This window comes from Chiloscyllium plagiosum, unplaced genomic scaffold, assembly GCF_037043375.1.
Source record: "Chiloscyllium plagiosum isolate Xiang-an unplaced genomic scaffold, Cpla_swu_hap1 HiC_scaffold_38, whole genome shotgun sequence".
Taxonomy (NCBI): Eukaryota; Metazoa; Chordata; class Chondrichthyes; order Orectolobiformes; family Hemiscylliidae; genus Chiloscyllium; species Chiloscyllium plagiosum.
This window is the reverse complement of record NW_028270176.1, coordinates 81381203-81401932: the sequence shown is the minus strand read 5'-3', so window position 1 is coordinate 81401932 and position 20730 is coordinate 81381203. Positions and strand designations below refer to the sequence as shown.

The following is a 20730-nucleotide window of genomic DNA, read 5'->3' as shown; positions in this document are numbered from 1 at the left end:
CTCACAGATACATTTGTAGTTGAAAAGATTCTGAGAAGATAGACTCAGCTTACCATTGATAGTTGTCTGGATTGATGGGCTATCATTATCTGCTGCGAAATTGATATTGTAGACGGGCACATCCCAGCAGTTGTGCGAGTCGGAGAGGGACCATGGAACCCTTTTCACGTGGCTTTGCATCGGTTGTTATGCAGGAGCACAATTGGAAGTGCAAGAAAATGGGGCAGCGCGGCTGGCTAGTAGTGTGGCCGAGCGGTCTAAGGCGCTGGATTAAGGCTCCAGTCTCGACAGAGGCGTGGGTTCGAATCCCACCGCTGCCATTTCTGCTGATCGTTTCCAACGACGCAGCTTGTTAAAATGCTGTTTCGACTCCTGCTGCATTTCTGTTTAAAACCGAAGAAAATTGGGTTTGCTTCCCGGGCAATGAACTGTGGTGTGGCAAAGTCCCAACTTTTCCGGTGTCTGTGCTGTCATGATCGTGTTCGCCTCCTGCGTGGAAAATCGCAAACAGCTCTGCTGTCGCAGGCAAGTTGAGCGTTTACTGGAACCGAATGTCGACTGTGATTTCATTGCTGTTGTGAAACAAAGTCCTGCGGTGGCACGACTCGTCGTTATTTTGTTTTATGGCCAATGGGAAAATCGTTCCAATGAATTGCGATGTCACATGTTATTGAATTTCTCCCATTTCCTTCATTTCCGTCCTGCGGACATCGGAAGGGAAAGGTAATCTAATCCAGTCTGTGATTGGTGAAATTCACTTTTTTATGGCCCATTCTTATTGTGTTCTTTCTTTCTCTCTTTTCAGCATTGTCTGGGAAGTGGTGGTGCACTCAGGCTCCAGTATGTTTGAAAGAGCAGTTTGGAATTGCCCTGTTGTTAGTTGTGAGATTACTTTATGACTCATGCCCCCGGCCTGTCTCACATTTTGCATTCATGCTCGCTGTGTCTGAAAATGCATTTGGTTTGCCAGTTTTGTTTGTGTTCCGTGTTAAATGCTTTCTGTTTTGCGATTCGCTCAATACATTTCGAATTAACAGGGTTTCTGAGGTAACTTCCAGCTGCAAAAATCCTCAACTGAGAATCTGGGAAAATTTCCCGGAGTATGGTCAGTCGGAGCAAAAGTAAGGAAGTCGTTCGTTTCTGCAGTGTCTTACAACGCTACCTTTCCCGTGAGCAGTCGAACAGACTAAATGATTGTGCCACAGACTGCGACGGCCAGCTCCGCTTAAAAGTAATCCTTTACAGCCGGTGTAAGCAACACAATGTTATTGGCGCACACCGCGTGGAAACAGATACTTCGGTGTATCTCGTCCATGCTCACCACATAGCCAAAATTAAAGAAGTCCCATTAAACAACGAGCGATTGGAAACAGAAAGGTGAAAGGTAAAATGGCTTCAACTTTCAGTGCTGGGTGCCACTGAGCCTGAGCAGTGGCGACTGCGCCTTGTTTCTGTAGTGTAGTGGTCATCACGTTCGCCTTACGCGCGAAAGGTCCCCAGTTCGAAACTGGGCAGAAACTGCTTTGTTCTTCAACTGCAGCATTTTACATGGACAGGAGCGGAGTTTGCTTGCTTGCTTTCCCATCTGCAAACCTGCCTTCGAATTTGCTTGAACAAATCTGCTCTCGTAGTGAAATGTAATGCAACTCCATTTAATTACTGTGCAAAGCATTGTCAAGTTTTTCTCCAACCTGATTGTGATCATATGCCATTCTGTTTGAGAGTGTAGTTATCGCCTTCTGATCCTTCCACGAAAATCAGTATCGCACTTGCATTCCTTGCGCAGGCGGCCCGTTTTCAAGACAGGGAAGAAGCTGATGCGCTGGTGTCACAGCGCACCGCGGATTCCTGAACTAGTCTGTCTGTCAAATGTACCCCCAAAGTCGTCTATGAAGGACATCATTTGGAAGCGGTCTGTCGGTATTCAACGTGCGTGAGTTGTTACCAGAGGTCCTGAATCATGTTTTGGAGCAGTTCGCACGTTAGTGGCTCATTCAATTAGCAACAGCAATGAAAGAAATTACACTCTCAGAGAACCTCTGGACCTGTGCTTTAATAGCGGCCCGAGATCTAACCACGTTGGAACTGAAACGGAGGAATCGACAGAGAGGCTACAGAATGACATCGCATCCATTTGGTTTTCTTTAAATCACTGACGAGCAGGAAAATGTAAACTGGGAGGGCGAGTGGGGAAGTGAGGCAGTTGCAGCTCTGGTGAAATTCCTTCTTTGTGATTCACTCAGCAACCAGAGACGTGTGAAGGTGACTCAGGCGTGAGAGCTCTTCACATCGAGAACAAAAAAGCACTCAAGGGCAGTTAGCACCTCTTCCGGAGTGGGGGTGGGGTGAGCTAATTACCTTTTGACTTCTGTTACTATGTTCAGAAACTGCCTTTTAGATTGATGTGAACAGAAACTGCATTTCTAATCAGCACCGTGGAGTTTAGCAAAATTTATTGAGTCGCTTCTCGTCGACTCAGTTGGTATCCATGTGGCTCATATCCAGGTGTGAACATCTCTGCAGCGAATTGCACGGGTAAGGCAAAAAGGCAAGGAAAGTGTCATCTCGAACCGGCTCCGAGGTCAGAGCATCCTCACAATGTGATCTGTCGTTCTCGGATTGTAATGCTACCTCCGGTTTTAGGGTGGAGAACATTCTTTGGGACTCTTATTCTGCAAAACAGTGACTGAAACGATGCTGCGCGGTATGATGTGGAACACGGCCTGCTCAGCTTTGTGCATTTTCCCGGTAGTCCGGTGTGTTTCATGTTCCGTGTAAACGTGAAAGTTGTCCTGTTTCGATCAAAGGGTGAAATCATTTAGCAAAGCAAGAATCGAAATTGCAGTAATGTCAAGCAGCTCATGGTAATTTGACCAAATCATAACCGATCGCATGTTCTCACGCACTCACAGATACATTTGTAGTTGAAAAGATTCTGAGAAGATAGACTCAGCTTACCATTGATAGTTGTCTGGATTGATGGGCTATCATTATCTGCTGCGAAATTGATATTGTAGACGGGCACATCCCAGCAGTTGTGCGAGTCGGAGAGGGACCATGGAACCCTTTTCACGTGGCTTTGCATCGGTTGTTATGCAGGAGCACAATTGGAAGTGCAAGAAAATGGGGCAGCGCGGCTGGCTAGTAGTGTGGCCGAGCGGTCTAAGGCGCTGGATTAAGTCTCCAGTCTCGACAGAGGCGTGGGTTCGAATCCCACCGCTGCCATTTCTGCTGATCGTTTCCAACGACGCAGCTTGTTAAAATGCTGTTTCGACTCCTGCTGCATTTCTGTTTAAAACCGAAGAAAATTGGGTTTGCTTCCCGGGCAATGAACTGTGGTGTGGCAAAGTCCCAACTTTTCCGGTGTCTGTGCTGTCATGATCGTGTTCGCCTCCTGCGTGGAAAATCGCAAACAGCTCTGCTGTCGCAGGCAAGTTGAGCGTTTACTGGAACCGAATGTCGACTGTGATTTCATTGCTGTTGTGAAACAAAGTCCTGCGGTGGCACGACTCGTCGTTATTTTGTTTTATGGCCAATGGGAAAATCGTTCCAATGAATTGCGATGTCACATGTTATTGAATTTCTCCCATTTCCTTCATTTCCGTCCTGCGGACATCGGAAGGGAAAGGTAATCTAATCCAGTCTGTGATTGGTGAAATTCACTTTTTTATGGCCCATTCTTATTGTGTTCTTTCTTTCTCTCTTTTCAGCATTGTCTGGGAAGTGGTGGTGCACTCAGGCTCCAGTATGTTTGAAAGAGCAGTTTGGAATTGCCCTGTTGTTAGTTGTGAGATTACTTTATGACTCATGCCCCCGGCCTGTCTCACATTTTGCATTCATGCTCGCTGTGTCTGAAAATGCATTTGGTTTGCCAGTTTTGTTTGTGTTCCGTGTTAAATGCTTTCTGTTTTGCGATTCGCTCAATACATTTCGAATTAACAGGGTTTCTGAGGTAACTTCCAGCTGCAAAAATCCTCAACTGAGAATCTGGGAAAATTTCCCGGAGTATGGTCAGTCGGAGCAAAAGTAAGGAAGTCGTTCGTTTCTGCAGTGTCTTACAACGCTACCTTTCCCGTGAGCAGTCGAACAGACTAAATGATTGTGCCACAGACTGCGACGGCCAGCTCCGCTTAAAAGTAATCCTTTACAGCCGGTGTAAGCAACACAATGTTATTGGCGCACACCGCGTGGAAACAGATACTTCGGTGTATCTCGTCCATGCTCACCACATAGCCAAAATTAAAGAAGTCCCATTAAACAACGAGCGATTGGAAACAGAAAGGTGAAAGGTAAAATGGCTTCAACTTTCAGTGCTGGGTGCCACTGAGCCTGAGCAGTGGCGACTGCGCCTTGTTTCTGTAGTGTAGTGGTCATCACGTTCGCCTTACGCGCGAAAGGTCCCCAGTTCGAAACTGGGCAGAAACTGCTTTGTTCTTCAACTGCAGCATTTTACATGGACAGGAGCGGAGTTTGCTTGCTTGCTTTCCCATCTGCAAACCTGCCTTCGAATTTGCTTGAACAAATCTGCTCTCGTAGTGAAATGTAATGCAACTCCATTTAATTACTGTGCAAAGCATTGTCAAGTTTTTCTCCAACCTGATTGTGATCATATGCCATTCTGTTTGAGAGTGTAGTTATCGCCTTCTGATCCTTCCACGAAAATCAGTATCGCACTTGCATTCCTTGCGCAGGCGGCCCGTTTTCAAGACAGGGAAGAAGCTGATGCGCTGGTGTCACAGCGCACCGCGGATTCCTGAACTAGTCTGTCTGTCAAATGTACCCCCAAAGTCGTCTATGAAGGACATCATTTGGAAGCGGTCTGTCGGTATTCAACGTGCGTGAGTTGTTACCAGAGGTCCTGAATCATGTTTTGGAGCAGTTCGCACGTTAGTGGCTCATTCAATTAGCAACAGCAATGAAAGAAATTACACTCTCAGAGAACCTCTGGACCTGTGCTTTGATAGCGGCCCGAGATCTAACCACGTTGGAACTGAAACGGAGGAATCGACAGAGAGGCTACAGAATGACATCGCATCCATTTGGTTTTCTTTAAATCACTGACGAGCAGGAAAATGTAAACTGGGAGGGCGAGTGGGGAAGTGAGGCAGTTGCAGCTCTGGTGAAATTCCTTCTTTGTGATTCACTCAGCAACCAGAGACGTGTGAAGGTGACTCAGGCGTGAGAGCTCTTCACATCGAGAACAAAAAAGCACTCAAGGGCAGTTAGCACCTCTTCCGGAGTGGGGGTGGGGTGAGCTAATTACCTTTTGACTTCTGTTACTATGTTCAGAAACTGCCTTTTAGATTGATGTGAACAGAAACTGCATTTCTAATCAGCACCGTGGAGTTTAGCAAAATTTATTGAGTCGCTTCTCGTCGACTCAGTTGGTATCCATGTGGCTCATATCCAGGTGTGAACATCTCTGCAGCGAATTGCACGGGTAAGGCAAAAAGGCAAGGAAAGTGTCATCTCGAACCGGCTCCGAGGTCAGAGCATCCTCACAATGTGATCTGTCGTTCTCGGATTGTAATGCTACCTCCGGTTTTAGGGTGGAGAACATTCTTTGGGACTCTTATTCTGCAAAACAGTGACTGAAACGATGCTGCGCGGTATGATGTGGAACACGGCCTGCTCAGCTTTGTGCATTTTCCCGGTAGTCCGGTGTGTTTCATGTTCCGTGTAAACGTGAAAGTTGTCCTGTTTCGATCAAAGGGTGAAATCATTTAGCAAAGCAAGAATCGAAATTGCAGTAATGTCAAGCAGCTCATGGTAATTTGACCAAATCATAACCGATCGCATGTTCTCACGCACTCACAGATACATTTGTAGTTGAAAAGATTCTGAGAAGATAGACTCAGCTTACCATTGATAGTTGTCTGGATTGATGGGCTATCATTATCTGCTGCGAAATTGATATTGTAGACGGGCACATCCCAGCAGTTGTGCGAGTCGGAGAGGGACCATGGAACCCTTTTCACGTGGCTTTGCATCGGTTGTTATGCAGGAGCACAATTGGAAGTGCAAGAAAATGGGGCAGCGCGGCTGGCTGGTAGTGTGGCCGAGCGGTCTAAGGCGCTGGATTAAGGCTCCAGTCTCGACAGAGGCGTGGGTTCGAATCCCACCGCTGCCATTTCTGCTGATCGTTTCCAACGACGCAGCTTGTTAAAATGCTGTTTCGACTCCTGCTGCATTTCTGTTTAAAACCGAAGAAAATTGGGTTTGCTTCCCGGGCAATGAACTGTGGTGTGGCAAAGTCCCAACTTTTCCGGTGTCTGTGCTGTCATGATCGTGTTCGCCTCCTGCGTGGAAAATCGCAAACAGCTCTGCTGTCGCAGGCAAGTTGAGCGTTTACTGGAACCGAATGTCGACTGTGATTTCATTGCTGTTGTGAAACAAAGTCCTGCGGTGGCACGACTCGTCGTTATTTTGTTTTATGGCCAATGGGAAAATCGTTCCAATGAATTGCGATGTCACATGTTATTGAATTTCTCCCATTTCCTTCATTTCCGTCCTGCGGACATCGGAAGGGAAAGGTAATCTAATCCAGTCGGTGATTGGTGAAATTCACTTTTTTATGGCCCATTCTTTTTGTGTTCTTTCTTTCTCTCTTTTCAGCATTGTCTGGGAAGTGGTGGTGCACTCAGGCTCCAGTATGTTTGAAAGAGCAGTTTGGAATTGCCCTGTTGTTAGTTGTGAGATTACTTTATGACTCATGCCCCCGGCCTGTCTCACATTTTGCATTCATGCTCGCTGTGTCTGAAAATGCATTTGGTTTGCCAGTTTTGTTTGTGTTCCGTGTTAAATGCTTTCTGTTTTGCGATTCGCTCAATACATTTCGAATTAACAGGGTTTCTGAGGTAACTTCCAGCTGCAAAAATCCTCAACTGAGAATCTGGGAAAATTTCCCGGAGTATGGTCAGTCGGAGCAAAAGTAAGGAAGTCGTTCGTTTCTGCAGTGTCTTACAACGCTACCTTTCCCGTGAGCAGTCGAACAGACTAAATGATTGTGCCACAGACTGCGACGGCCAGCTCCGCTAAAAAGTAATCCTTTACAGCCGGTGTAAGCAACACAATGTTATTGGCGCACACCGCGTGGAAACAGATACTTCGGTGTATCTCGTCCATGCTCACCACATAGCCAAAATTAAAGAAGTCCCATTAAACAACGAGCGATTGGAAACAGAAAGGTGAAAGGTAAAATGGCTTCCACTTTCAGTGCTGGGTGCCACTGAGCCTGAGCAGTGGCGACTGCGCCTTGTTTCTGTAGTGTAGTGGTCATCACGTTCGCCTTACGCGCGAAAGGTCCCCAGTTCGAAACTGGGCAGAAACTGCTTTGTTCTTCAACTGCAGCATTTTACATGGACAGGAGCGGAGTTTGCTTGCTTGCTTTCCCATCTGCAAACCTGCCTTCGAATTTGCTTGAACAAATCTGCTCTCGTAGTGAAATGTAATGCAACTCCATTTAATTACTGTGCAAAGCATTGTCAAGTTTTTCTCCAACCTGATTGTGATCATATGCCATTCTGTTTGAGAGTGTAGTTATCGCCTTCTGATCCTTCCACGAAAATCAGTATCGCACTTGCATTCCTTGCGCAGGCGGCCCGTTTTCAAGACAGGGAAGAAGCTGATGCGCTGGTGTCACAGCGCACCGCGGATTCCTGAACTAGTCTGTCTGTCAAATGTACCCCCAAAGTCGTCTATGAAGGACATCATTTGGAAGCGGTCTGTCGGTATTCAACGTGCGTGAGTTGTTACCAGAGGTCCTGAATCATGTTTTGGAGCAGTTCGCACGTTAGTGGCTCATTCAATTAGCAACAGCAATGAAAGAAATTACACTCTCAGAGAACCTCTGGACCTGTGCTTTGATAGCGGCCCGAGATCTAACCACGTTGGAACTGAAACGGAGGAATCGACAGAGAGGCTACAGAATGACATCGCATCCATTTGGTTTTCTTTAAATCACTGACGAGCAGGAAAATGTAAACTGGGAGGGCGAGTGGGGAAGTGAGGCAGTTGCAGCTCTGGTGAAATTCCTTCTTTGTGATTCACTCAGCAACCAGAGACGTGTGAAGGTGACTCAGGCGTGAGAGCTCTTCACATCGAGAACAAAAAAGCACTCAAGGGCAGTTAGCACCTCTTCCGGAGTGGGGGTGGGGTGAGCTAATTACCTTTTGACTTCTGTTACTATGTTCAGAAACTGCCTTTTAGATTGATGTGAACAGAAACTGCATTTCTAATCAGCACCGTGGAGTTTAGCAAAATTTATTGAGTCGCTTCTCGTCGACTCAGTTGGTATCCATGTGGCTCATATCCAGGTGTGAACATCTCTGCAGCGAATTGCACGGGTAAGGCAAAAAGGCAAGGAAAGTGTCATCTCGAACCGGCTCCGAGGTCAGAGCATCCTCACAATGTGATCTGTCGTTCTCGGATTGTAATGCTACCTCCGGTTTTAGGGTGGAGAACATTCTTTGGGACTCTTATTCTGCAAAACAGTGACTGAAACGATGATGCGCGGTATGATGTGGAACACGGCCTGCTCAGCTTTGTGCATTTTCCCGGTAGTCCGGTGTGTTTCATGTTCCGTGTAAACGTGAAAGTTGTCCTGTTTCGATCAAAGGGTGAAATCATTTAGCAAAGCAAGAATCGAAATTGCAGTAATGTCAAGCAGCTCATGGTAATTTGACCAAATCATAACCGATCGCATGTTCTCACGCACTCACAGATACATTTGTAGTTGAAAAGATTCTGAGAAGATAGACTCAGCTTACCATTGATAGTTGTCTGGATTGATGGGCTATCATTATCTGCTGCGAAATTGATATTGTAGACGGGCACATCCCAGCAGTTGTGCGAGTCGGAGAGGGACCATGGAACCCTTTTCACGTGGCTTTGCATCGGTTGTTATGCAGGAGCACAATTGGAAGTGCAAGAAAATGGGGCAGCGCGGCTGGCTGGTAGTGTGGCCGAGCGGTCTAAGGCGCTGGATTAAGTCTCCAGTCTCGACAGAGGCGTGGGTTCGAATCCCACCGCTGCCATTTCTGCTGATCGTTTCCAACGACGCAGCTTGTTAAAATGCTGTTCCGACTCCTGCTGCATTTCTGTTTAAAACCGAAGAAAATTGGGTTTGCTTCCCGGGCAATGAACTGTGGTGTGGCAAAGTCCCAACTTTTCCGGTGTCTGTGCTGTCATGATCGTGTTCGCCTCCTGCGTGGAAAATCGCAAACAGCTCTGCTGTCGCAGGCAAGTTGAGCGTTTACTGGAACCGAATGTCGACTGTGATTTCATTGCTGTTGTGAAACAAAGTCCTGCGGTGGCACGACTCGTCGTTATTTTGTTTTATGGCCAATGGGAAAATCGTTCCAATGAATTGCGATGTCACATGTTATTGAATTTCTCCCATTTCCTTCATTTCCGTCCTGCGGACATCGGAAGGGAAAGGTAATCTAATCCAGTCTGTGATTGGTGAAATTCACTTTTTTATGGCCCATTCTTATTGTGTTCTTTCTTTCTCTCTTTTCAGCATTGTCTGGGAAGTGGTGGTGCACTCAGGCTCCAGTATGTTTGAAAGAGCAGTTTGGAATTGCCCTGTTGTTAGTTGTGAGATTACTTTATGACTCATGCCCCCGGCCTGTCTCACATTTTGCATTCATGCTCGCTGTGTCTGAAAATGCATTTGGTTTGCCAGTTTTGTTTGTGTTCCGTGTTAAATGCTTTCTGTTTTGCGATTCGCTCAATACATTTCGAATTAACAGGGTTTCTGAGGTAACTTCCAGCTGCAAAAATCCTCAACTGAGAATCTGGGAAAATTTCCCGGAGTATGGTCAGTCGGAGCAAAAGTAAGGAAGTCGTTCGTTTCTGCAGTGTCTTACAACGCTACCTTTCCCGTGAGCAGTCGAACAGACTAAATGATTGTGCCACAGACTGCGACGGCCAGCTCCGCTTAAAAGTAATCCTTTACAGCCGGTGTAAGCAACACAATGTTATTGGCGCACACCGCGTGGAAACAGATACTTCGGTGTATCTCGTCCATGCTCACCACATAGCCAAAATTAAAGAAGTCCCATTAAACAACGAGCGATTGGAAACAGAAAGGTGAAAGGTAAAATGGCTTCAACCTTCAGTGCTGGGTGCCACTGAGCCTGAGCAGTGGCGACTGCGCCTTGTTTCTGTAGTGTAGTGGTCATCACGTTCGCCTTACGCGCGAAAGGTCCCCAGTTCGAAACTGGGCAGAAACTGCTTTGTTCTTCAACTGCAGCATTTTACATGGACAGGAGCGGAGTTTGCTTGCTTGCTTTCCCATCTGCAAACCTGCCTTCGAATTTGCTTGAACAAATCTGCTCTCGTAGTGAAATGTAATGCAACTCCATTTAATTACTGTGCAAAGCATTGTCAAGTTTTTCTCCAACCTGATTGTGATCATATGCCATTCTGTTTGAGAGTGTAGTTATCGCCTTCTGATCCTTCCACGAAAATCAGTATCGCACTTGCATTCCTTGCGCAGGCGGCCCGTTTTCAAGACAGGGAAGAAGCTGATGCGCTGGTGTCACAGCGCACCGCGGATTCCTGAACTAGTCTGTCTGTCAAATGTACCCCCAAAGTCGTCTATGAAGGACATCATTTGGAAGCGGTCTGTCGGTATTCAACGTGCGTGAGTTGTTACCAGAGGTCCTGAATCATGTTTTGGAGCAGTTCGCACGTTAGTGGCTCATTCAATTAGCAACAGCAATGAAAGAAATTACACTCTCAGAGAACCTCTGGACCTGTGCTTTGATAGCGGCCCGAGATCTAACCACGTTGGAACTGAAACGGAGGAATCGACAGAGAGGCTACAGAATGACATCGCATCCATTTGGTTTTCTTTAAATCACTGACGAGCAGGAAAATGTAAACTGGGAGGGCGAGTGGGGAAGTGAGGCAGTTGCAGCTCTGGTGAAATTCCTTCTTTGTGATTCACTCAGCAACCAGAGACGTGTGAAGGTGACTCAGGCGTGAGAGCTCTTCACATCGAGAACAAAAAAGCACTCAAGGGCAGTTAGCACCTCTTCCGGAGTGGGGGTGGGGTGAGCTAATTACCTTTTGACTTCTGTTACTATGTTCAGAAACTGCCTTTTAGATTGATGTGAACAGAAACTGCATTTCTAATCAGCACCGTGGAGTTTAGCAAAATTTATTGAGTCGCTTCTCGTCGACTCAGTTGGTATCCATGTGGCTCATATCCAGGTGTGAACATCTCTGCAGCGAATTGCACGGGTAAGGCAAAAAGGCAAGGAAAGTGTCATCTCGAACCGGCTCCGAGGTCAGAGCATCCTCACAATGTGATCTGTCGTTCTCGGATTGTAATGCTACCTCCGGTTTTAGGGTGGAGAACATTCTTTGGGACTCTTATTCTGCAAAACAGTGACTGAAACGATGCTGCGCGGTATGATGTGGAACACGGCCTGCTCAGCTTTGTGCATTTTCCCGGTAGTCCGGTGTGTTTCATGTTCCGTGTAAACGTGAAAGTTGTCCTGTTTCGATCAAAGGGTGAAATCATTTAGCAAAGCAAGAATCGAAATTGCAGTAATGTCAAGCAGCTCATGGTAATTTGACCAAATCATAACCGATCGCATGTTCTCACGCACTCACAGATACATTTGTAGTTGAAAAGATTCTGAGAAGATAGACTCAGCTTACCATTGATAGTTGTCTGGATTGATGGGCTATCATTATCTGCTGCGAAATTGATATTGTAGACGGGCACATCCCAGCAGTTGTGCGAGTCGGAGAGGGACCATGGAACCCTTTTCACGTGGCTTTGCATCGGTTGTTATGCAGGAGCACAATTGGAAGTGCAAGAAAATGGGGCAGCGCGGCTGGCTGGTAGTGTGGCCGAGCGGTCTAAGGCGCTGGATTAAGGCTCCAGTCTCGACAGAGGCGTGGGTTCGAATCCCACCGCTGCCATTTCTGCTGATCGTTTCCAACGACGCAGCTTGTTAAAATGCTGTTTCGACTCCTGCTGCATTTCTGTTTAAAACCGAAGAAAATTGGGTTTGCTTCCCGGGCAATGAACTGTGGTGTGGCAAAGTCCCAACTTTTCCGGTGTCTGTGCTGTCATGATCGTGTTCGCCTCCTGCGTGGAAAATCGCAAACAGCTCTGCTGTCGCAGGCAAGTTGAGCGTTTACTGGAACCGAATGTCGACTGTGATTTCATTGCTGTTGTGAAACAAAGTCCTGCGGTGGCACGACTCGTCGTTATTTTGTTTTATGGCCAATGGGAAAATCGTTCCAATGAATTGCGATGTCACATGTTATTGAATTTCTCCCATTTCCTTCATTTCCGTCCTGCGGACATCGGAAGGGAAAGGTAATCTAATCCAGTCGGTGATTGGTGAAATTCACTTTTTTATGGCCCATTCTTTTTGTGTTCTTTCTTTCTCTCTTTTCAGCATTGTCTGGGAAGTGGTGGTGCACTCAGGCTCCAGTATGTTTGAAAGAGCAGTTTGGAATTGCCCTGTTGTTAGTTGTGAGATTACTTTATGACTCATGCCCCCGGCCTGTCTCACATTTTGCATTCATGCTCGCTGTGTCTGAAAATGCATTTGGTTTGCCAGTTTTGTTTGTGTTCCGTGTTAAATGCTTTCTGTTTTGCGATTCGCTCAATACATTTCGAATTAACAGGGTTTCTGAGGTAACTTCCAGCTGCAAAAATCCTCAACTGAGAATCTGGGAAAATTTCCCGGAGTATGGTCAGTCGGAGCAAAAGTAAGGAAGTCGTTCGTTTCTGCAGTGTCTTACAACGCTACCTTTCCCGTGAGCAGTCGAACAGACTAAATGATTGTGCCACAGACTGCGACGGCCAGCTCCGCTAAAAAGTAATCCTTTACAGCCGGTGTAAGCAACACAATGTTATTGGCGCACACCGCGTGGAAACAGATACTTCGGTGTATCTCGTCCATGCTCACCACATAGCCAAAATTAAAGAAGTCCCATTAAACAACGAGCGATTGGAAACAGAAAGGTGAAAGGTAAAATGGCTTCAACTTTCAGTGCTGGGTGCCACTGAGCCTGAGCAGTGGCGACTGCGCCTTGTTTCTGTAGTGTAGTGGTCATCACGTTCGCCTTACGCGCGAAAGGTCCCCAGTTCGAAACTGGGCAGAAACTGCTTTGTTCTTCAACTGCAGCATTTTACATGGACAGGAGCGGAGTTTGCTTGCTTGCTTTCCCATCTGCAAACCTGCCTTCGAATTTGCTTGAACAAATCTGCTCTCGTAGTGAAATGTAATGCAACTCCATTTAATTACTGTGCAAAGCATTGTCAAGTTTTTCTCCAACCTGATTGTGATCATATGCCATTCTGTTTGAGAGTGTAGTTATCGCCTTCTGATCCTTCCACGAAAATCAGTATCGCACTTGCATTCCTTGCGCAGGCGGCCCGTTTTCAAGACAGGGAAGAAGCTGATGCGCTGGTGTCACAGCGCACCGCGGATTCCTGAACTAGTCTGTCTGTCAAATGTACCCCCAAAGTCGTCTATGAAGGACATCATTTGGAAGCGGTCTGTCGGTATTCAACGTGCGTGAGTTGTTACCAGAGGTCCTGAATCATGTTTTGGAGCAGTTCGCACGTTAGTGGCTCATTCAATTAGCAACAGCAATGAAAGAAATTACACTCTCAGAGAACCTCTGGACCTGTGCTTTGATAGCGGCCCGAGATCTAACCACGTTGGAACTGAAACGGAGGAATCGACAGAGAGGCTACAGAATGACATCGCATCCATTTGGTTTTCTTTAAATCACTGACGAGCAGGAAAATGTAAACTGGGAGGGCGAGTGGGGAAGTGAGGCAGTTGCAGCTCTGGTGAAATTCCTTCTTTGTGATTCACTCAGCAACCAGAGACGTGTGAAGGTGACTCAGGCGTGAGAGCTCTTCACATCGAGAACAAAAAAGCACTCAAGGGCAGTTAGCACCTCTTCCGGAGTGGGGGTGGGGTGAGCTAATTACCTTTTGACTTCTGTTACTATGTTCAGAAACTGCCTTTTAGATTGATGTGAACAGAAACTGCATTTCTAATCAGCACCGTGGAGTTTAGCAAAATTTATTGAGTCGCTTCTCGTCGACTCAGTTGGTATCCATGTGGCTCATATCCAGGTGTGAACATCTCTGCAGCGAATTGCACGGGTAAGGCAAAAAGGCAAGGAAAGTGTCATCTCGAACCGGCTCCGAGGTCAGAGTATCCTCACAATGTGATCTGTCGTTCTCGGATTGTAATGCTACCTCCGGTTTTAGGGTGGAGAACATTCTTTGGGACTCTTATTCTGCAAAACAGTGACTGAAACGATGATGCGCGGTATGATGTGGAACACGGCCTGCTCAGCTTTGTGCATTTTCCCGGTAGTCCGGTGTGTTTCATGTTCCGTGTAAACGTGAAAGTTGTCCTGTTTCGATCAAAGGGTGAAATCATTTAGCAAAGCAAGAATCGAAATTGCAGTAATGTCAAGCAGCTCATGGTAATTTGACCAAATCATAACCGATCGCATGTTCTCACGCACTCACAGATACATTTGTAGTTGAAAAGATTCTGAGAAGATAGACTCAGCTTACCATTGATAGTTGTCTGGATTGATGGGCTATCATTATCTGCTGCGAAATTGATATTGTAGACGGGCACATCCCAGCAGTTGTGCGAGTCGGAGAGGGACCATGGAACCCTTTTCACGTGGCTTTGCATCGGTTGTTATGCAGGAGCACAATTGGAAGTGCAAGAAAATGGGGCAGCGCGGCTGGCTGGTAGTGTGGCCGAGCGGTCTAAGGCGCTGGATTAAGTCTCCAGTCTCGACAGAGGCGTGGGTTCGAATCCCACCGCTGCCATTTCTGCTGATCGTTTCCAACGACGCAGCTTGTTAAAATGCTGTTCCGACTCCTGCTGCGTTTCTGTTTAAAACCGAAGAAAATTGGGTTTGCTTCCCGGGCAATGAACTGTGGTGTGGCAAAGTCCCAACTTTTCCGGTGTCTGTGCTGTCATGATCGTGTTCGCCTCCTGCGTGGAAAATCGCAAACAGCTCTGCTGTCGCAGGCAAGTTGAGCGTTTACTGGAACCGAATGTCGACTGTGATTTCATTGCTGTTGTGAAACAAAGTCCTGCGGTGGCACGACTCGTCGTTATTTTGTTTTATGGCCAATGGGAAAATCGTTCCAATGAATTGCGATGTCACATGTTATTGAATTTCTCCCATTTCCTTCATTTCCGTCCTGCGGACATCGGAAGGGAAAGGTAATCTAATCCAGTCTGTGATTGGTGAAATTCACTTTTTTATGGCCCATTCTTATTGTGTTCTTTCTTTCTCTCTTTTCAGCATTGTCTGGGAAGTGGTGGTGCACTCAGGCTCCAGTATGTTTGAAAGAGCAGTTTGGAATTGCCCTGTTGTTAGTTGTGAGATTACTTTATGACTCATGCCCCCGGCCTGTCTCACATTTTGCATTCATGCTCGCTGTGTCTGAAAATGCATTTGGTTTGCCAGTTTTGTTTGTGTTCCGTGTTAAATGCTTTCTGTTTTGCGATTCGCTCAATACATTTCGAATTAACAGGGTTTCTGAGGTAACTTCCAGCTGCAAAAATCCTCAACTGAGAATCTGGGAAAATTTCCCGGAGTATGGTCAGTCGGAGCAAAAGTAAGGAAGTCGTTCGTTTCTGCAGTGTCTTACAACGCTACCTTTCCCGTGAGCAGTCGAACAGACTAAATGATTGTGCCACAGACTGCGACGGCCAGCTCCGCTTAAAAGTAATCCTTTACAGCCGGTGTAAGCAACACAATGTTATTGGCGCACACCGCGTGGAAACAGATACTTCGGTGTATCTCGTCCATGCTCACCACATAGCCAAAATTAAAGAAGTCCCATTAAACAACGAGCGATTGGAAACAGAAAGGTGAAAGGTAAAATGGCTTCAACCTTCAGTGCTGGGTGCCACTGAGCCTGAGCAGTGGCGACTGCGCCTTGTTTCTGTAGTGTAGTGGTCATCACGTTCGCCTTACGCGCGAAAGGTCCCCAGTTCGAAACTGGGCAGAAACTGCTTTGTTCTTCAACTGCAGCATTTTACATGGACAGGAGCGGAGTTTGCTTGCTTGCTTTCCCATCTGCAAACCTGCCTTCGAATTTGCTTGAACAAATCTGCTCTCGTAGTGAAATGTAATGCAACTCCATTTAATTACTGTGCAAAGCATTGTCAAGTTTTTCTCCAACCTGATTGTGATCATATGCCATTCTGTTTGAGAGTGTAGTTATCGCCTTCTGATCCTTCCACGAAAATCAGTATCGCACTTGCATTCCTTGCGCAGGCGGCCCGTTTTCAAGACAGGGAAGAAGCTGATGCGCTGGTGTCACAGCGCACCGCGGATTCCTGAACTAGTCTGTCTGTCAAATGTACCCCCAAAGTCGTCTATGAAGGACATCATTTGGAAGCGGTCTGTCGGTATTCAACGTGCGTGAGTTGTTACCAGAGGTCCTGAATCATGTTTTGGAGCAGTTCGCACGTTAGTGGCTCATTCAATTAGCAACAGCAATGAAAGAAATTACACTCTCAGAGAACCTCTGGACCTGTGCTTTGATAGCGGCCCGAGATCTAACCACGTTGGAACTGAAACGGAGGAATCGACAGAGAGGCTACAGAATGACATCGCATCCATTTGGTTTTCTTTAAATCACTGACGAGCAGGAAAATGTAAACTGGGAGGGCGAGTGGGGAAGTGAGGCAGTTGCAGCTCTGGTGAAATTCCTTCTTTGTGATTCACTCAGCAACCAGAGACGTGTGAAGGTGACTCAGGCGTGAGAGCTCTTCACATCGAGAACAAAAAAGCACTCAAGGGCAGTTAGCACCTCTTCCGGAGTGGGGGTGGGGTGAGCTAATTACCTTTTGACTTCTGTTACTATGTTCAGAAACTGCCTTTTAGATTGATGTGAACAGAAACTGCATTTCTAATCAGCACCGTGGAGTTTAGCAAAATTTATTGAGTCGCTTCTCGTCGACTCAGTTGGTATCCATGTGGCTCATATCCAGGTGTGAACATCTCTGCAGCGAATTGCACGGGTAAGGCAAAAAGGCAAGGAAAGTGTCATCTCGAACCGGCTCCGAGGTCAGAGCATCCTCACAATGTGATCTGTCGTTCTCGGATTGTAATGCTACCTCCGGTTTTAGGGTGGAGAACATTCTTTGGGACTCTTATTCTGCAAAACAGTGACTGAAACGATGCTGCGCGGTATGATGTGGAACACGGCCTGCTCAGCTTTGTGCATTTTCCCGGTAGTCCGGTGTGTTTCATGTTCCGTGTAAACGTGAAAGTTGTCCTGTTTCGATCAAAGGGTGAAATCATTTAGCAAAGCAAGAATCGAAATTGCAGTAATGTCAAGCAGCTCATGGTAATTTGACCAAATCATAACCGATCGCATGTTCTCACGCACTCACAGATACATTTGTAGTTGAAAAGATTCTGAGAAGATAGACTCAGCTTACCATTGATAGTTGTCTGGATTGATGGGCTATCATTATCTGCTGCGAAATTGATATTGTAGACGGGCACATCCCAGCAGTTGTGCGAGTCGGAGAGGGACCATGGAACCCTTTTCACGTGGCTTTGCATCGGTTGTTATGCAGGAGCACAATTGGAAGTGCAAGAAAATGGGACAGCGCGGCTGGCTGGTAGTGTGGCCGAGCGGTCTAAGGCGCTGGATTAAGGCTCCAGTCTCGACAGAGGCGTGGGTTCGAATCCCACCGCTGCCATTTCTGCTGATCGTTTCCAACGACGCAGCTTGTTAAAATGCTGTTTCGACTCCTGCTGCATTTCTGTTTAAAACCGAAGAAAATTGGGTTTGCTTCCCGGGCAATGAACTGTGGTGTGGCAAAGTCCCAACTTTTCCGGTGTCTGTGCTGTCATGATCGTGTTCGCCTCCTGCGTGGAAAATCGCAAACAGCTCTGCTGTCGCAGGCAAGTTGAGCGTTTACTGGAACCGAATGTCGACTGTGATTTCATTGCTGTTGTGAAACAAAGTCCTGCGGTGGCACGACTCGTCGTTATTTTGTTTTATGGCCAATGGGAAAATCGTTCCAATGAATTGCGATGTCACATGTTATTGAATTTCTCCCATTTCCTTCATTTCCGTCCTGCGGACATCGGAAGGGAAAGGTAATCTAATCCAGTCTGTGATTGGTGAAATTCACTTTTTTATGGCCCATTCTTTTTGTGTTCTTTCTTTCTCTCTTTTCAGCATTGTCTGGGAAGTGGTGGTGCACTCAGGCTCCAGTATGTTTGAAAGAGCAGTTTGGAATTGCCCTGTTGTTAGTTGTGAGATTACTTTATGACTCATGCCCCCGGCCTGTCTCACATTTTGCATTCATGCTCGCTGTGTCTGAAAATGCATTTGGTTTGCCAGTTTTGTTTGTGTTCCGTGTTAAATGCTTTCTGTTTTGCGATTCGCTCAATACATTTCGAATTAACAGGGTTTCTGAGGTAACTTCCAGCTGCAAAAATCCTCAACTGAGAATCTGGGAAAATTTCCCGGAGTATGGTCAGTCGGAGCAAAAGTAAGGAAGTCGTTCGTTTCTGCAGTGTCTTACAACGCTACCTTTCCCGTGAGCAGTCGAACAGACTAAATGATTGTGCCACAGACTGCGACGGCCAGCTCCGCTAAAAAGTAATCCTTTACAGCCGGTGTAAGCAACACAATGTTATTGGCGCACACCGCGTGGAAACAGATACTTCGGTGTATCTCGTCCATGCTCACCACATAGCCAAAATTAAAGAAGTCCCATTAAACAACGAGCGATTGGAAACAGAAAGGTGAAAGGTAAAATGGCTTCAACTTTCAGTGCTGGGTGCCACTGAGCCTGAGCAGTGGCGACTGCGCCTTGTTTCTGTAGTGTAGTAGTCATCACGTTCGCCTTACGCGCGAAAGGTCCCCAGTTCGAAACTGGGCAGAAACTGCTTTGTTCTTCAACTGCAGCATTTTACATGGACAGGAGCGGAGTTTGCTTGCTTGCTTTCCCATCTGCAAACCTGCCTTCGAATTTGCTTGAACAAATCTGCTCTCGTAGTGAAATGTAATGCAACTCCATTTAATTACTGTGCAAAGCATTGTCAAGTTTTTCTCCAACCTGATTGTGATCATATGCCATTCTGTTTGAGAGTGTAGTTATCGCCTTCTGATCCTTCCACGAAAATCAGTATCGCACTTGCATTCCTTGCGCAGGCGGCCCGTTTTCAAGACAGGGAAGAAGCTGATGCGCTGGTGTCACAGCGCACCGCGGATTCCTGAACTAGTCTGTCTGTCAAATGTACCCCCAAAGTCGTCTATGAAGGACATCATTTGGAAGCGGTCTGTCGGTATTCAACGTGCGTGAGTTGTTACCAGAGGTCCTGAATCATGTTTTGGAGCAGTTCGCACGTTAGTGGCTCATTCAATTAGCAACAGCAATGAAAGAAATTACACTCTCAGAGAACCTCTGGACCTGTGCTTTGATAGCGGCCCGAGATCTAACCACGTTGGAACTGAAACGGAGGAATCGACAGAGAGGCTACAGAATGACATCGCATCCATTTGGTTTTCTTTAAATCACTGACGAGCAGGAAAATGTAAACTGGGAGGGCGAGTGGGGAAGTGAGGCAGTTGCAGCTCTGGTGAAATTCCTTCTTTGTGATTCACTCAGCAACCAGAGACGTGTGAAGGTGACTCAGGCGTGAGAGCTCTTCACATCGAGAACAAAAAAGCACTCAAGGGCAGTTAGCACCTCTTCCGGAGTGGGGGTGGGGTGAGCTAATTACCTTTTGACTTCTGTTACTATGTTCAGAAACTGCCTTTTAGATTGATGTGAACAGAAACTGCATTTCTAATCAGCACCGTGGAGTTTAGCAAAATTTATTGAGTCGCTTCTCGTCGACTCAGTTGGTATCCATGTGGCTCATATCCAGGTGTGAACATCTCTGCAGCGAATTGCACGGGTAAGGCAAAAAGGCAAGGAAAGTGTCATCTCGAACCGGCTCCGAGGTCAGAGCATCCTCACAATGTGATCTGTCGTTCTCGGATTGTAATGCTACCTCCGGTTTTAGGGTGGAGAACATTCTTTGGGACTCTTATTCTGCAAAACAGTGACTGAAACGATGCTGCGCGGTATGATGTGGAACACGGCCTGCTCAGCTTTGTGCATTTTCCCGGTAGTCCGGTGTGTTTCATGTTCCGTGTAAACGTGAAAGTTGTCCTGTTTCGATCAAAGGGTGAAATCATTTAGCAAAGCAAGAATCGAAATTGCAGTAATGTCAAGCAGCTCATGGTAATTTGACCAAATCATAACCGATCGCATGTTCTCACGCACTCACAGATACATTTGTAGTTGAAAAGATTCTGAGAAGATAGACTCAGCTTACCATTGATAGTTGTCTGGATTGATGGGCTATCATTATCTGCTGCGAAATTGATATTGTAGACGGGCACATCCCAGCAGTTGTGCGAGTCGGAGAGGGACCATGGAACCCTTTTCACGTGGCTTTGCATCGGTTGTTATGCAGGAGCACAATTGGAAGTGCAAGAAAATGGGGCAGCGCGGCTGGCTGGTAGTGTGGCCGAGCGGTCTAAGGCGCTGGATTAAGGCTCCAGTCTCGACAGAGGCGTGGGTTCGAATCCCACCGCTGCCATTTCTGCTGATCGTTTCCAACGACGCAGCTTGTTAAAATGCTGTTTCGACTCCTGCTGCATTTCTGTTTAAAACC

General features: G+C 46.6%; 1 protein-coding gene and 10 non-coding genes across 11 annotated transcripts in view; all 11 read left to right on the top strand.

Annotated features, from left to right (window-relative positions):
• Window positions 1-20730, top strand: part of LOC148139665 (uncharacterized) — a 481109-nt gene that overhangs the window by 245906 nt on the left and 214473 nt on the right. The window lies entirely within an intron of this gene.
• Window positions 1448-1520, top strand: trnav-uac (transfer RNA valine (anticodon UAC)). Its single transcript has one exon. It is a non-coding gene; the product is annotated as a tRNA-Val (tRNA).
• trnav-uac (transfer RNA valine (anticodon UAC)) lies at window positions 4353-4425 on the top strand. Its single transcript has one exon. It is a non-coding gene; the product is annotated as a tRNA-Val (tRNA).
• On the top strand, window positions 6049-6130 carry trnal-aag (transfer RNA leucine (anticodon AAG)). Its single transcript has one exon. It is a non-coding gene; the product is annotated as a tRNA-Leu (tRNA).
• trnav-uac (transfer RNA valine (anticodon UAC)) lies at window positions 7258-7330 on the top strand. Its single transcript has one exon. It is a non-coding gene; the product is annotated as a tRNA-Val (tRNA).
• On the top strand, window positions 10163-10235 carry trnav-uac (transfer RNA valine (anticodon UAC)). Its single transcript has one exon. It is a non-coding gene; the product is annotated as a tRNA-Val (tRNA).
• On the top strand, window positions 11859-11940 carry trnal-aag (transfer RNA leucine (anticodon AAG)). The gene has a single exon. It is a non-coding gene; the product is annotated as a tRNA-Leu (tRNA).
• trnav-uac (transfer RNA valine (anticodon UAC)) lies at window positions 13068-13140 on the top strand. Its single transcript has one exon. It is a non-coding gene; the product is annotated as a tRNA-Val (tRNA).
• trnav-uac (transfer RNA valine (anticodon UAC)) lies at window positions 15973-16045 on the top strand. The gene has a single exon. It is a non-coding gene; the product is annotated as a tRNA-Val (tRNA).
• On the top strand, window positions 17669-17750 carry trnal-aag (transfer RNA leucine (anticodon AAG)). Its single transcript has one exon. It is a non-coding gene; the product is annotated as a tRNA-Leu (tRNA).
• trnal-aag (transfer RNA leucine (anticodon AAG)) lies at window positions 20574-20655 on the top strand. Its single transcript has one exon. It is a non-coding gene; the product is annotated as a tRNA-Leu (tRNA).